At 41.0% G+C, this 16456-nt stretch overlaps 1 protein-coding gene across 2 annotated transcripts in view; it reads right to left on the reverse strand.

Annotated features, from left to right (window-relative positions):
* CDH20 (cadherin 20) overlaps window positions 1-12557 on the reverse strand; it is a 334567-nt gene extending 322010 nt beyond the window's left edge. For both annotated transcript variants that reach the window (XM_075270928.1, XM_075270927.1), the window contains exon 1: window positions 12159-12557. The gene's annotated coding sequence lies outside the window, so the exon portion shown is untranslated. The remainder of the gene's footprint in view (window positions 1-12158) is intronic.
* Between the last annotated feature and the right edge of the window lie 3899 nt (window positions 12558-16456).

A 16456-nucleotide genomic window follows, 5' to 3' on the forward strand; every position in this document is an offset into this window, starting at 1 on the left:
AGTGATTCAATATGGGGGATGAAGGAAAGGTCTGAGTGAAACATGACCCCAAGGCAGCGGGCATGCTGCCTAGGAGTTATAGTAAGGCCTGAGACTCCAATGAATATATCAGGGACAGATCTATTAGATGATGGAAACAGTAGTAGTTCAGTCTTAGAGAGATTTAGTTTCAGATAGAGCGAAGACATGATATTTGAGACAGCAGAAATTCTGTATTAGTGCAGGGGTGACATCATGGGAAGATGTGTATAATTGGGTGTCATCAGCATAAAGATGGTACTGGAAGCCAAATCTGGTGATGGTTTGTCCAATGGGGGCTGTGTAGAGAGAAAAGAGCAGGGGGCCTAGAACTGAGCCCTGAGGAACCCCAACAGCAAGGGAAAGAGGGGAAGAGACAGAGCCTGCTAATGATACACTGAAAGTGCAGTCTGAGAGATAAGAGGAGAACCAGGAGAGCACAGTGTCCTTGAGGCCGAATCAGTGGAACATAGTCGGCCTCAAGGAGGAGTTGATGGTCAACAGTGTCAAAAGCTGCAGAGAGGTCCAGAAGAATAAGAAGAGAGAAGGCACTATTAGATTTAGCTGTAAAGAGATCATTGGAGACTTTTGTGAGGGCTGTTTCAGTAGAGTGCAGAGCGCGGAAACCAGATTATAAGGGGACAAGCAGAGAGTTAGCAGAGAGATAATGGATTAAATGAGAATAGACCAGGCGTTCCAAGATTTTAGAGATGAAGGGGAGGTTAGAGATGGGTCGATAGTTAGCAGCACAGAACAGGTCCAGGGAAGGTTTTTTCAATAGCGAAGTAATGACAGCATGCTTGAAAGTAGATGGGAAAATTCCATAAGAGAGAGAGAGAGGTTAAATATTTTAGTAAGGTAAGTCGTGACAGCAGGTGACAGAGATTGGAGAAGGTGTGAGGGGAAGGGGTCACTACTGCAGGTTGCAGGGCAAGATGAAGAAAGTAGCTGGGAAATTTCCTCTTCTGTAACAGGTTCAAAGGATGAGAATGGACAATCTGAAGTGCAGTTGGTGAGGGAATCAGTACTATGGTAGGTGAGGGGATCAGTACTTTGGTAGGTGTGGGAATCAATGCCACCTGGGGATTGTTCAGTTATTTCCTGACGCATCTTATCAATTTTATCATGGAAATAAGTGGCCCGGTCATTAGCACTAAGGTCTGTGAATGGCATCTGCTGTAATAATAGTCAAATAAAAATATTTAATTGAGACATTGGTAACATTTTAATATGTTATTGTATATATTGTATGTTAGCAATTTTGAAAAGGTATTTAGAAAAAAATGGTTCTAAATGTATTTTACTGCTTTGTTGTCAGCATATTATATGACTGCAGTTGCTATTTACCGTCTATTATTGTAATGTCAGAGTGGGAGAGAAGAAAAGGTCTTTCCATTCCCCAACTACCCAGGTCAACAGAAATCATGGCATCTATGGGGTTAATATGCTGGAGTCAGCGCATTTTCCAAACCAGCTAATCCTGGGTGTAATTCAGACAGAATACGTAAGTGATGTAGAAGGCACAAATCATTAATCCTGCTACAGATCTGTTTCATACTATTATGGTGCTGAGTGGTAACTATACAGAATGCTACAGAATAGACAGAATAGAAAGATATCTTGAATAGAGATGAGCAAACAGTAAAATATTCGATATTCGTTTCGAATAACCCCTTTAATATTCGACTATGTGAACGAATATCGAACCCCATTATAGTCTAGGGGTAAAAAATGCTCGTTTCAGGGGATCCCACTCTTCAACTCAGGAGAGTCACCAAGTCCACTATGACACCCCAGGAAATGATGCCAACATCCTGGAATGCAACTGGGGCAGCAGGGGAAGCATGTCTGGGGGCATCTAACATGCCCAAGTCACTGTATTACTACGGGATCCCTGTCATCTTGCAATATGTGGGAGCTGACTTTTTCCCATAGGAATGCATTGACCAGCGTTGATTGGCCGAATGTCATACAGAGTATAGCATTCGGCCAATCAATGCTGGTTCTGCCGGAGGCTCATCTGTGAGGAGGCGGAGTCTAAGATCGAACCAGAATGGAGACTGCTGTGGATCGATCTTAAACTCCGCCTCCTCCAGCAGAACCAACGTTGATTGGCCGAGTGCTGTACTCTGTATGGCTAATCAATGCTGGTCAATGCATTCCTATTCTGAAATGCAGCTGAGCTGAGCGCACGGCCAGCACTGCTACACCGGACATGTGAAATCTGCTGCATACTCAGCTCTACTGCATCAGAGATGTAGCAGAGCTGAGTGTGCGCAGAACCCTGCTGCACACTCAGCTCTGCTGAGATGCAGCAGAACTGAGTGTGCAGCAGGGTTCAGCGCACACTCAACTCTGCTACATCTCTGACGCAGCAGGGCTGAGTGTGCAGCAGGTTCAGTGCATCTCTGATGCAGCAGAGCTGAGTGAGCAGCAGTGTTCAGCGCACACTCAGCTCTGCTACATCTCTGATGCAGCATTCAGAGTACAGCATTCGGCCAATCAACGCTGGTTCTGCCGGAGGAGGCGGAGTCTAAGATCGGTCCACAGCAGTCTCCATTCTGGTCCGATCTTAGACTCCGCCTCCTCACAGATGAGCCTCCGGCAGAACCAGAGTTGATTGGCTGAATGCTGTACTCTGTATGGCATTCGGCCAATCAACGCTAGTCAATGCATTCCCATGGGAAAAGTCAGCTCACGCATATCGCAAGCTGACAGGGAACCCGACCAGATAGAGCCCCAACATTCCCACCTAAATAAAGGTAATCCCTAGCTAACCCTGCCTATACATCTATCCCTGTCTAGTTCACAGTCTCAAATTAACCGAATGTTAAATCCATCATTCATATAAATTGGAGGTCACCTGATTTAGCCAGCCAATTACTTTTTCCGATTTTTTTTAATGCCTCCATTGTCGTAGTTCCTGTCCCACCTCCCCTGCGCAGTTATTGGTGCAAAAGAAGCGCCAGGGAAGGTGGGAGTGGATACAAATTTTTAGTGCGTATGCCGCGTGGTATTCGATTAGAATCGATTACCTCGAACGGCCTGATATTCGATGAATATCTATTCGATTGAACAGTGTTCGCTCATCTCTAATCTTGAAACTTCAATACATATATACAGTGACTTGATGCATGCAATAGAGCCTGCAGAATAATATGGCAGATACACCCGAGAAGGGAATCATACATAGAAGCACCAAGGCTATGGAGTGAAGTGTGAGAGATGGTTGGAGATGTTTGTATAGTGGAATAAAAAAAGTTAAAGAGTGGAAGAAAAAGGGCAAAGATCATGAGAAGTGGCAATTACTGAGAAATAGTAATAGAACTGAAAGAATGAAATAGCTTAATAAGAATGACAGGAATGGAAAGGAGAAATCTTTTTTGACAGATAACCTCTGGTGTACAGATCCATCCAATCCACATAACTGATTTTATGTCTGCAACAAGCACAATTTATGGATAGAGCTTATAAAATAAAACATTCCTCTTCCAGTGCACCTTATATTACTACAGAATACTAAGTTACAGCTGCAGCAAACATCATTGTAGGACAAAGAACTTTTTAAATTAAAAAAAAAAAATAGAATATATATATATAAGGTTGGACCCCCTACTCAATTTCTCCTCACAACCCTCAGTGAAATACACTTATCAGCATTTTAATTTTTGTCCCCTCTATCTAGAACACCAAGAAGACTTCTTCCCAACATCTCACTAAACTCAAGCTTCCCATTATTTCCATCCTATGACAATGCCCCCACATAATTATCATGCCGCCTTTGTGCCACAGCCTCCCCCACAGAATCCCTCCCTGACTACATGACTAACTAACTGCTATTTAAATCATTCATTTTCTGCTTTCTGAGAGCGGGGAAGGGGGAGGTTGTGTATCCCAAATCTTTATGTGTCTCACTCCACGGCAACAAAGGGCAGGGATCATACATTTACTATATATAGGTTGCCATCCATCAAAGAAAATCAGAAAGGCGGGCAAAGAAACTTATGCAGCCCAAGTGAACTAAAGGTGACTTGTAGTGCCCATTTGCTTTTTGGCCCTGTCACAGTTTCTGTCCTCCCTGAGCTTGCCTTAGGACATCTGCAGGTGTATCACCCCAGTCAAACTCCCCTCCTGCCACTGTCCCCGGAGCCGGTTACGTCCGGCCTGGTGGAGCCGGGGCGCTTGGAGTCAGAAGCGTGAGCCCCTCGGGGCTCGCCCCCCCTGCCTCACGGGGTAAGTGAAAAAATGATAATAGTGGTATTTCACCAGTGGCATCCCTTTGCACCGGCCCCCCGCGAGGGCGGGACGGGCGCCGGGGGCCTCCCAATTTTGCGCTGCTGCTGTGAGCCTTATGTTATGTCAGTGGTCTCCTCTTTTAATTTAAAAAAGTGTCCACTCTTCTGAGAAGGCTTTCTAGAAGAACGTATAATTTTTGTCCATTCCTCTACTGAGCATTTGTGAGCTTAGCACTGATGTTGGATCTAATTTTAATTGTTGGTTCTATTTCATCCTCAGCCTGGGTTTCCAAGAAGCGTTTTGGCAGCGACAGAAATGCTGCGGAAAATATGCTGCATATTACAACTAACCTTGATGCATTTCCCACGTAGTATTTTGCATTGTTTTTGTCTGCGGTCCGCAGTCAGTTTTGATGTCTGATATGTTATTTAAGGCCTGTAATGTCAGAAGGGTGGTGTCAGGTGGGAAGGGGGGTTGTGATTCTAAGCTCCAATAAGAGGCAGCCAGTGTCAGAGGTCAGAATCACACCCTTTGTCTGACGAAGTGCACTAAGCACGAAACGATCGTCGCTGCCTGTTTCTTTGCATCATTCCGTCTTCTGTACCCCGATGGTCAAGGTTTGACCTTTTTTTTAAAGAGGATGAAATAAAAACGAATGTTTTATGTATCCCGTGGTGGGTGAGTGCCCTGTTTTCTACATTTCACATATGACACCCCTTGTCTGCTGCTGCCTGATACTGCCCTCCTGACAGTACAGGGTCTAAATACCATATCAGGCACCAAAACTAGGTACATTGATTGCTCGAGAACGATGGGGGCTAGAGAAAAAATTACAACTGTGCCAGATTCAGGAAAGCAGCACCCATTAGTTGCTATGAAGAGCTGGACATGTTGGTCATGGTGAAAAGTTCTCTATAAGTATGTTGAGTGCATTTTAGTTTTAAATTTAAGTGACTGGTGAACCCCTCCAAAAAGGACAGTTGTACATAATAGATCATATATACTAAGATCATATATTAACATAAAATTATCCACAAGCATCATCTGTCACATACCTGATCAATTTGGAGTATATTACCAGTTGATGAAACATAATAAAAGCTTTGAAAGGGAGAGATTAGAACTTGTGGTTTGTATGCACAAACAACTATTTGTCCTACTCTTTAATAACAAGCATTTCAGTGGCTTAAAGTGCCATGAAGAGATATAATCCATTAGTAATTTATTTTACACCATCCTATTCTGCAGTGCTTTACAGATGTTGTCAATCACTATACCATCCTATCCTAGCAGTATATAGAATATACAAAATATAGTATATGTATAATATATATTCAACGTTGCAGTGCTAACCACTGAGCCATTGTGTTTCGATGCAAATGATTTTTGATAATGCTCATGAGCTAATGTGCCAGGTTACCCAAATGCTGTAGCAGAATTTCCTATATCCAAGTAACGTATTATAATCTAATTTCAAACTAATGTATAATTTATGACTTTTACATAATAATTCATAAACCATTTTTATTACCGATGATTCATAAAAATCCATGTAAGAGATCAGTCATTGAAACTCACTGCATTATAGCAATTGGTGAATTGTCTTTACATGTGTGTGAGAAAAAAAATCATTGAAAAATAACCTGTTGAGAAAAAAACAAAGTTCAGTATGACAGAATAAAATATTACATTTAATGTCTTTTAGACTTGGTATGTACCCTGTGTGTTAGAAGGTTGAAAGGACAAGTCATTTAAATCTTGTAATGTACGGGAGAAGTATCCCACTAGGCATACTTTGAAGTACCACATTATTAAGATCAAATGGAAGTGACTAAGTAATGAAATAGAGAGTATATAAATGTCCATATGGTTCAAACACGACGTATTGTAAGACTGGATGAAAAAAGTAAAGCAAAGTGATTACCCACTGAACATATACAAGCAATTGTATGGTGCGGCTGATCATGACTGACATGAAGACTGCATGAGCCAACATTATTGCAAAGCTTTTAACTTCCATTTGGTAATAGGAAATTGCACAACTTAATATAAATATAAAGCATTAAACTGAGAGAGTGCAATGAAAGCCGCTCTTTGGTGTATTGTCTATTTATGCATATGCAATTATAAAGGAGATAAATTGAAACATTTGCCTTCTACTTTTTAAAAGGTTTATGTATCAAGTTAACTTAGATGCAGCTCATAAGGTTTTTTCCTTCTTTAATATTTGCTACTGTTCAGATCTTGAATAATGGAATCACATTTGCTAACTATGCATTTCAGGTATGTAATAAATATAGTGTAAACAGAGCAAATAATATGTTGCTGGAAAAGGTATAATGTAAGGTAAAAATGTTTCTACTTATAGATCACATTTGCTTAAGAATATCTAACAGCAAACCATTGCACATTATTATTCAAAGCAGTTTAGTAGTGTTGAATTCCAAAACAATCCTTTTAGAAGAAGAAATAAGCATAGGTGGGCATAACATTTGCACAGTGGCATAACTACCACAGTAGCAGTGGTAGCACCTGCCACAGGGCCCAACACCTTAGGGTGCAGACTGGTGATTTTAACCCATGTGTGCAGGGCAGGCTGTAGAGCACTCAGTACTGTGCTGGCAGCTGCCTGCTGCTATTTCTGCTGCCTGGGGAAGAAGGGGTTACAAGTGTCACATTCAGTGTCTGTGAAGAATGTTTTAAGTGAGAACTGTGAGAACACTCTTCACTGCCACTGAATGTGGCATTGTAACCCCTTGTTCCCCAGGCAGCAAACTTATTACAATATTATGTATTACAGTACATAATACTGTTTGCAGGGGTCACTACAGGGTATAATACTGTGTACAGAGGCCACTATGGAGCATAATAGTGCATGCAGAAATGCAGGGGGAGGGGGTAGTCGGCTGGGGTCTTTGGGGGACCCATGTCAAAAGTTCACCATAGGGCCACGACATTCCTAGTTACGCCACTGCATGTACATACAGCTACACAGGTACCCCACAGGCAATGGGGCCCAGGAACACTACCATAAAAACTAATAATTAAAGTTTTTCCTCTTCCTATTCTAAATAACAGAGAGTATTGCAACTTGCAGATTCATTACAATGCACATGCTGAATCATGTCTATGACTAAAAACACTACTGACCAAAGCCATACTGTTAATGGAGGCAGATCACACAACTGCTGTGAGATCCCATACTATAAATTGCTCAGGTGTCTCTATGTCTGTCCCCAGGAGGTAGCCTGCAGCGTAATAATTGGGGATTGACTACTCCATGTGAGCCTGAACTGGCTAATTGCAGACTGACAGCGAGGGAAGAGCAGCATACAGATGTAATAGATAACATAAAATGGAACTTTTATTGAACGGTTGAAAGTAATAATAACATGTTGAAAATAAGAAATATATGTAGACAGTGGGGAAAACTGTATAAACGGTAGAGATAACCCAGGGGAGGGACCACTATTGTGACCCACTGGAGTCACTGAGCATTAGTGACAATGAAGTTTGTATTCTTCCTCAGTCTGAAAAATACATACATACTTCTCTTGTGCTTAGTTAATGGTGAAGCTAGTAACCTGAATTAAAAATAAGTAGAGGTCAGAAAATGGTCCAATGACCTTTGTCTCACCATTTCTATGTCTGGCCCGCCATGCCAATATTTATTTAAATGAGTATGGTTATCAGACATATAGCGGGAGAAGCGGAATTAGTTAATTAAACATGTATATATAACTCTGCTTTTAATAGAGATAACTCTGAACATATGTGATACTATTTCTCACATTATAACCTCTTTTATAATGTTAGGGAGTTATTGGGTTGTCAACACCGCCTCTAAGTAATATAATGATCAAAAAACATTAGATGGCGTCATGAGTGTCCGACCTTCTGTTCCACTAACAGATTCTAATTGTACCAGATATAGGGAACATATATTAACAACAGCATACTTTGATGTCCCAAAATAGAACACAGAAGCACACAGGGTCGGACTGGGGTGTCTAGGGCCCCCCAGTGGAATTGTTTCTAGGGGCCCACCGCCAGGACCCTGCAGATCAGCGGTACCAAGACACGACGGCTAAATATAATAACATGCTGCTCACGCACTATACCATGGGCACCACTGCACTACCTAAACATACTGCTACAACTTGTATGGCAAGTGAACAGTGCGGCTTCTACAAATGTTACCATTACCTGTAGCCACGCTGTCCTGGAAGAGCTGATCTGCAGAGATCCTGGCTGTTGTATCATCACAAATGTAATATTGATAGCCTATCCTAAGGACAGCCCATCAATATTAGAAACATGGATGGATAAATCCTTTAAAGTGGTTGTTCAGGAAATGGAGCAACTCATGTGCCAGGCGGGAGGTGTAAAATAAAAAACAAATAAAAAAGCACACTCACCTGTCTCTGTTGTCCGCTGCCAGTATCTGTTCAGTCTCCTTGCTGGGAGTCCTGTGATCGCTGAGACCAATTAGGTACAGGATTTCCAGAAATGAGTTGCTGCCATGAGACTGAACAGATACAAGCAGGGGACAATGGGGTGCTGGGGACAGGTCAGTATACTTTTTTTTTTTTTACTCCTCTCTGGTGGCTGCTACAGTGATAACTCCTGTTTATAGACAACCTCTTTTAAGGGGCCATATAGTGGCCACTTCACTGGTCCCCCATAATGTATGGGGAACAGTGATGGGGCCATTATATTGTGTGGGAGCAGTGATGGGGTAACATCCTGTGCAGAAAGGGGATGTTAAACTGTTTGGGGCATATTAAAGGGGTTGTCCAGGGTTAAACTTTTTTATGGCCTATGCTCAGTATAGGCCATAAATACCTGAAACCCCACATTGCAGAAACGCAACGTCTTTGGCTACTACAGGAAAAAAAAAAAGTGTTTTACAGAATCAACAAAGTGAATGAAATGTACCTCATCCACACATTGCAGGAAAAAATAAACCAACAGTTACATACTCTCACATATACAAGAAATAAGGAGCAATAAGTGGAAAGGCGTCATAAGAAAAGTGATAGCCACATGAATACAGTCCAGTTTTAATGATCACTGGATTGGAAGGTATTTTTTTTCCAGATAACTGTTCATTTTTGTTGATTTCATGAATTTTTAGGAATTTTTAAATATAATTTTGTTTGCAACAAATTGTAGTTCAGAAGGAAAAAAAAAATCTATATAAGGAAAAGATCCAGTTAATTGCCAGTATGTACAATAGTAGACTACTATTACCCAACTGGAAAGTGGCAAATGATTCAAAACTGACTGCCCAAACCTGTGCTGTGATGCATGTAGAGGATTTCATAAGAAACTCATACTAGAAGAGGAGGCATGACAAACACAGGAATTGATTTCCATCTTTACCTGCTGTATAACAACTTTGATTTTAAGGACACATTGATCCAGGGTATTATACTGACTGCCAGATTGAAGTCGGGAAGGAATTTTTTCCACTGTAATAGGGCAATTGGCATGAGCTTCATGTTTTTTTTTTTTGCCTTCCTCTGGATCAACACTGTAGGGATTGTAGGATTGTAGGTTGGACTTGATGTCTTTATCCAACCTCATCTACTATGTAACACCTTTGGTTTATCTGAAACACATCTGTTAATAATGCTAGCATTCAATATAAAAATATTGTATATATATTTATTTGTTTACAATTTACATATGTATTTACGAGCATCTGAAAAATTCAGAAGTTCAAGAACTGCATATTCAGAGACAATAGATTTTTTACTCTGGAGTCAGGATGCGTGACAAATACTACAGATTCATTACTGACCATTATCTTCTATCAGGATCCATTATCATTTATTTAATAGATCGATCACGATCTATTAAGATCTATTAAGACTCATGTATAGTAATCTTGTGCAACACATATCTGATTATAACAGAGCCTTTGAAAAGTAAGGAAATTTGATGACTTTGTAAAGTGAGATTATTACATTTAGGAATTAGGACTTCTAAATGATTGTAGAATTATTACACCACCAAAGAGCTGTCTAATATGCTTATGTATAGGAATTGCAAGAGGTCCAACCAGACTTTTACTCCATAGTGTGTGACTTGAGAGATGATGATATTCCATTTTTTAGAAGAAAATAATATTCAGAGTGAGAACTCTAGAGGTCATAAAATAGATGAACACAGGGTATGTACAAACACTAGAAAAAGGAAATACTTTTGGCCATATGTTCTTACCACATACCTGGAATGGATACATGTGTTAGATTTACTCACATGCAGGTACTCAATTCCAAGTTTTCACCCCCTCTGATTTTTACCTTTTTCCATGCTTCTGTTACTGTTGTTAACTCCTTCACATTGATGTCAGAGCAAATGATGCGTCCAAGCAATGAAATGCAGGTCAGGGCTAATATCATTACTGAATCTCTCAAGCTTTGATATTACTAAACATTAACACCTATTCCCTCAATCACCATGTAAAATACTACTACACTGACATACACAGGAAATTACTGTCTATGGAGGGATATTATCATTTGGAAGGGAAGTGCACCCAGTAGCTTACTTAGCACTTAATCTCCTTGAAGTTTACATCAGTACAATCATCCACAAGACACAGCAAAATAATTCATGAGTGAAGTCAATTTAAAGATGTGTATATGTAACATAGATAAAGCTACATAGGACATCAATGGACTTCAGACTTGGGATCACAATATGAGACATGCATTATATTTAACTATAAAATCAGTACTGTCACACCACACTATTGAAGCAACATGCATAATGTGCATATGCATTACAGCAATAAATCACATGGAATTAAAATACTTGAAATCAGGAATAATTGTCAAGTTCTTCCTGATACCCCGTCAGATAAGAGCACCATTAATTTCTGCATTACTTTACACACCGAGCAGTTCTGATGACAGAATCTCCAATCAGAATGAACAATTAAGTGCATAATTATTCCAGTCAGCTCGCATACAATGAAATCTTTATTCCGTGTTTACAGCAAGCTTTGGCAGAGCCTGCCTCACTGCCCCCTTGGCTTCCATCAGAATCAGCTGCCTGCATTTTTTAAGCATCCCTGTCTTTCAGTGCCAATAATGTGCTTCAACTCTCTCTGCGGAGCAAAATGTTTTAATGGCTAAAAGTCCTATTCTTTTCAGTTCTATCACTGTATGGCACAAGTCTGATAACTGCTTCCTAACAACTGAATTGCAGTTTTTTCCACTTGCAGACAATTTTCCCCTCTAGTTCTCCTTACCCTGTGCCAGGAGTGGAACATAATCAGAGATCTTCTGTATTTAATAGCAATCTCTTGGGTGCAAGGTGACCTGGATATCGCCCCTCTCACTCTGCAGCCTTATATTGCAGAGAATAAGTTAACAAGTCCGTGACTAAAAGATAATACAGGATGAAGAATGGCTTAGGTTGAGTCGTCCTTTTGCATAATAGAGCAGATTTGTTGGAGGGAAGTTAGAGAAACTTAGCAGACATTGAAAAGTTGAAGTCAATTGTGTTTTCCACAACATATTGCTGGTACGAGTTAATTTGCATAGTTGTTCCCATGGAGCATTGCCTGAAAAAAAGTGTCTATACACCGCTGTTTCCCTTCAATGACAAAGAGTAGCCCCCTGAGCTTTACAATAAACTGGAAGGGCTTGGCATGAATCAGCACTCATACCCAGCAATGCAATAAACTGGGGAGCTGTCCAGCGTGCTGAACTCTGCACACCAACAGCACCCGTATATATAACTATCAGGAACTATACAGCTGGATATACAGATCATACTGCAATGCTAATAACAATATCACTGTCTGCCTTTTGATCCTCTGGGACTGATTTATAGAGGACTTTTGCAAAGCAAAGATACAGCCACTCCGTAAGAAAGAACTTATTTACCTGCTTTGTGTCTCTTCTTTGGAAGAATTCTTTCTTTCTTCTTATTAGATGCCCAAAGATCCAAGGATCTCCCTTCCGTCCACAGCTTGTATGCTTAGCCAGATATGTGCAGTCTTGCCTTGCTGCCTCCAGGCTCCTTTACAATCCTCCCTGTGAATATGTGTGTGCTCTAAGTGTTCAGTGACAGGAGCTGTAGAGCTTGCAGATCGATATTCTACGATAGTTTAGTGCAAGAACCTTGCTCACTCACATGCTCTTTCTCTCTAAGTGGATTCTGTCTGCTTGTGCCACAGCTTCTCATTCTCCTGCTCATGAATATTCTGACAGAGGTTAATGCTGTTGAAGTAAATTGAATTAGCCAATTGGTGCCAAGAGCTGCACTCCTTCCTTCTCAGGAGATGTCTGGAACTGCACCAGATGGAAGTAATTAGTGTCCAGTTGGCACCCCCTGGCTCAGTCCCTGCAGTTTTGATTGGACACCTCAAGGGGATCCCCAAGAGAAAGCTACAGCTTAAGCATTCAATCCACATCACCCTGACCAGTAGAGGCAGCTGCCTGTTACAGCAAAAAGGAAACCATTCAAATCAGACTCTTACGAAAAAAAGCAGCTTGCCTATCTTGTTCCAGAACCACTTTGTGGATTGATTTGGTTTTGTAACATATGACATTTTCATGATTAAGTTAATGACTTCATATTCACACATGCAGTATATTATCAGCATTTTCTGTATATTATCAATATTAGTCATTATGGGCAGGGTATCGATTATTTACATCTAGAATACACAAATCACTGAACTATTATTAAAAACATGCCTAATACTCTATCAAATTCACTATGATATCAGTAGGATTGCATAAATGATTGGGAAAATACTTTTAATTGTGTCAAATATTTCTGAAAAAAAATTCTTGGATGTACGGTACTATTACAAAACTAACATGTTTACTTCTAGACACAAAACAAAGTTATTTCTACAGTCCTATGAAAAAGTTTGGGCACCCCTATTAATCTTAATCATTTTTAGTTCTAAATATTTTGGTGTTTGCAACAGCCATTTCAGTTTGATATATCTAATAACTGATGGACACAGTAATATTTCAGGATTGAAATGAGGTTTATTGTACTAACAGAAAATGTGCAATATGCATTAAACCAAAATTTGACCGGTGCAAAAGTATGGGCACCCTTATCATTTTATTGATTTGAATTCCCCTAACTACTTTTTACTGACTTACTGAAGCACAAAATTGGTTTTGTAACCTCAGTGAGCTTTGAACTTCATAGCCAGATGTATCCAATCATAAGAAAAGGTATTTAAGGTGGCCAATTGCAAGTTGATCTCCTATTTGAATCTCCTCTGAAGAGTGGCATCATGGGCTACTCAAAACAACTCTCAAATGATCTGAAAACAAAGATTGTTCAACATAGTTGTTCAGGGGAAGGATACAAAAAGTTGTCTCAGAGATTTAACCTGTCAGTTTCCACTGTGAGGAACATAGTAAGGAAATGGAAGACCACAGGGACAGTTCTTGTTAAGCCCAGAAGTGGCAGGCCAAGAAAAATATCAGAAAGGCAGAGAAGAAGAATGGTGAGAACAGTCAAGGACAATCCACAGACCACCTCCAAAGAGCTGCAGCATCATCTTGCTGCAGATGGTGTCACTGTGCATCGGTCAACTATACAGCGCACTTTGCACAAATAGAAGCTGTATGGGAGAGTGATGAGAAAGAAGCCGTTTCTGCACGTACGCCACAAATAGAGTTGCCTGAGGTATGAAAAAGCACATTTGGACAAGGCAGCTTCATTTTGGAAACAAAAATTGAGTTGTTTGGTTATAAAAAAAAGGCGTTATGCATGGCGTCCAAAAAGAAACAGCATTCCAAGAAAAACACATGCTACCCACTGTAAAATTTGGTGGAGGTTCCATCATGCTTTGGGGCTGTGTGGCCAATGCCGGCATCGGGAATCTTGTTAAAGTTGAGAGTCGCATGGATTCCACTCAGTATCAGCAGATTCTTGAGAATAATGTTCAAGAATCAGTGACGAAGTTGAAGTTACGCCGGGGATGGATATTTCAGCAAGACAATGATCCAAAACACCGCTCCAAATCCTCAGGCATTCATGCAGAGGAACAATTACAATGTTCTGGAATGGCCATCCCAGTCCCCAGACCTGAATATCATTGAACATCTGTGGGATGATTTGAAGCGGGCTGTCCATGCTCGGCGACCATCTAACTTAACTGAACTTGAATTGTTTGTCCAAAATACCTTTATCCAGGATCCAGGAACTGATTAAAAGCTACAGGAAGCGACTAGAGGCTGTTATCTTTGCAAAAGGAGGATCTACTAAATATTAATGTCACTTTTCTGTTGAGGTGCCCATACTTTTGCACCGGTCAAATTTTGGTTTAATGCATATTGCACATTTTCTGTTAGTACAATAAACCTCATTTCAATCCTGAAATATTACTGTGTCCATCAGTTATTAGATATATCAAACTGAAATGGCTGTTATAAACACCAAAATATTTAGAACTAAAAATGATTAAGATTAATAGGGGTGCCCAAACTTTTTCATAGGACTGTATATGGTTTGTTCTAGCTGAATAAACAATAGAATTATTATTTGAATATATTTGTATTTGTACATTACAATGTTTTTTGTACAGTAAGATTAGAGGCAATTTTTGGGTACTACCTGACTCAGGATGAAGTGCTTCTTTTCTGATAGGATCTCACTGACTTCAAGGAGAACACTTCCATTTCCAGATGATGCTATTGACCTGTCAGGAAGGATTCTCCCCTGTGCTGGAACTCCGCTCAGGGATTCCATTTCCCTTTCCACTTGAAAAATGCGAAGAGAAAAGTGCTGCAAGTGGGTGGAAACCCAGCAGACCCCATTATAGTCTATGGGGTCTGCGGTTTTCCGTGGGTAACTGCTTTTTTAAACAGATTAGGTCCCCAACTAGACTCCCTGAGCAGAAACCCGAACACAGGTGTGAACCTAGTGTTGGCTTTCACTGGACATATTCAGGGGCCTCTGACATGTGTTGGAGATGTGGGAAGTACAGGAGACCATGTTACATATTTGATAGGGCTGTAAAGAGATGATTCCCTTTCGGATTTTTCCACAGGAATATTCTGGCATTACTGTCAGTAAAATCACATTACTGTCTGTTTTCACTAAGTCCTTGGCTCTTATAAAAAGATTAAGGAGAAACTTTTGAAACATTTCCTAGTAGTGACTAAATTTATGTTTCCCCTGTGCTCCAAGCACATCCGCATTATAACTAGAGATGAGCGAACAGTGTTCTATCGAACACATGTTCGATCGGATATCAGGGTGTTCGCCATGTTCGAATCGAATCGAAAACCACGTGGTAAAGTGCGCCAAAATTCGATTCCCCTCCCACCTTCCCTGGCGCCTTTTTTGCACCAATAACAGCGCAGGGGAGGTGGGACAGGAACTACGACACTGGGGGCATTGAAAAAAATTGGAAAAAGTCATTGGCTGCCGAAATCAGGTGACCTCCATTTTAGACGAATAGTGGATTTCAAATCCGGGTCATATGAGAATGTGAACTTTGTGACTATGAGACAGGGATAGCTGTACAGGCAGGGATAGCTAGGGATAACCTTTATTTAGGGGGGAATGTTATTAAAAATAACTTTTTGGGGCTCTATCGGGTGTGTAATTGTGATTTTTGTGAGATAAACTTTTTCCCATAGGGATGCATTGGCCAGCGCTGATTGGCCGAATTCCGTACTCTGGCCAATCAGTGCTGGCCAATGCATTCTATTAGCTTGATGAAGCAGAGTGTGCACAAGGGTTCAAGCGCACCCTCGGCTCTGATGTAGGAGAGCCGAGGGTGCACTTGAACCCTTGTGCACCCTCAGCTCTGCTACATCAGAGCCGAGGGTGCGCTTGAACCCTTGTGCACACTCTGCTTCATCAAGCTAATAGAATGCATTGGCCAGCGCTGATTGGCCAATGTATTCTATTAGCCTGATGAAGTAGAGCTGAATGTGTGTGCTAAGCACACACATTCAGCTCTACTTCATCGGGCTAATAGAATGCATTGGCCAGCGCTGATTGGCCAGAGTACGGAACTCGACCAATCAGCGCTGGCTCTGCTGGAGGAGGCGGAGTCTAAGATCGCTCCACACCAGTCTCCATTCAGGTCCGACCTTAGACTCCGCCTCCTCCGGCAGAGCCAGCGCTGATTGGCCGAAGGCTGGCCAATGCATTCCTATGCGAATGCAGAGACTTAGCAGTGCTGAGTCAGTTTTGC

This window comes from Leptodactylus fuscus, chromosome 4 (assembly GCF_031893055.1).
Source record: "Leptodactylus fuscus isolate aLepFus1 chromosome 4, aLepFus1.hap2, whole genome shotgun sequence".
Classification (NCBI taxonomy): domain Eukaryota; kingdom Metazoa; phylum Chordata; class Amphibia; order Anura; family Leptodactylidae; genus Leptodactylus; species Leptodactylus fuscus.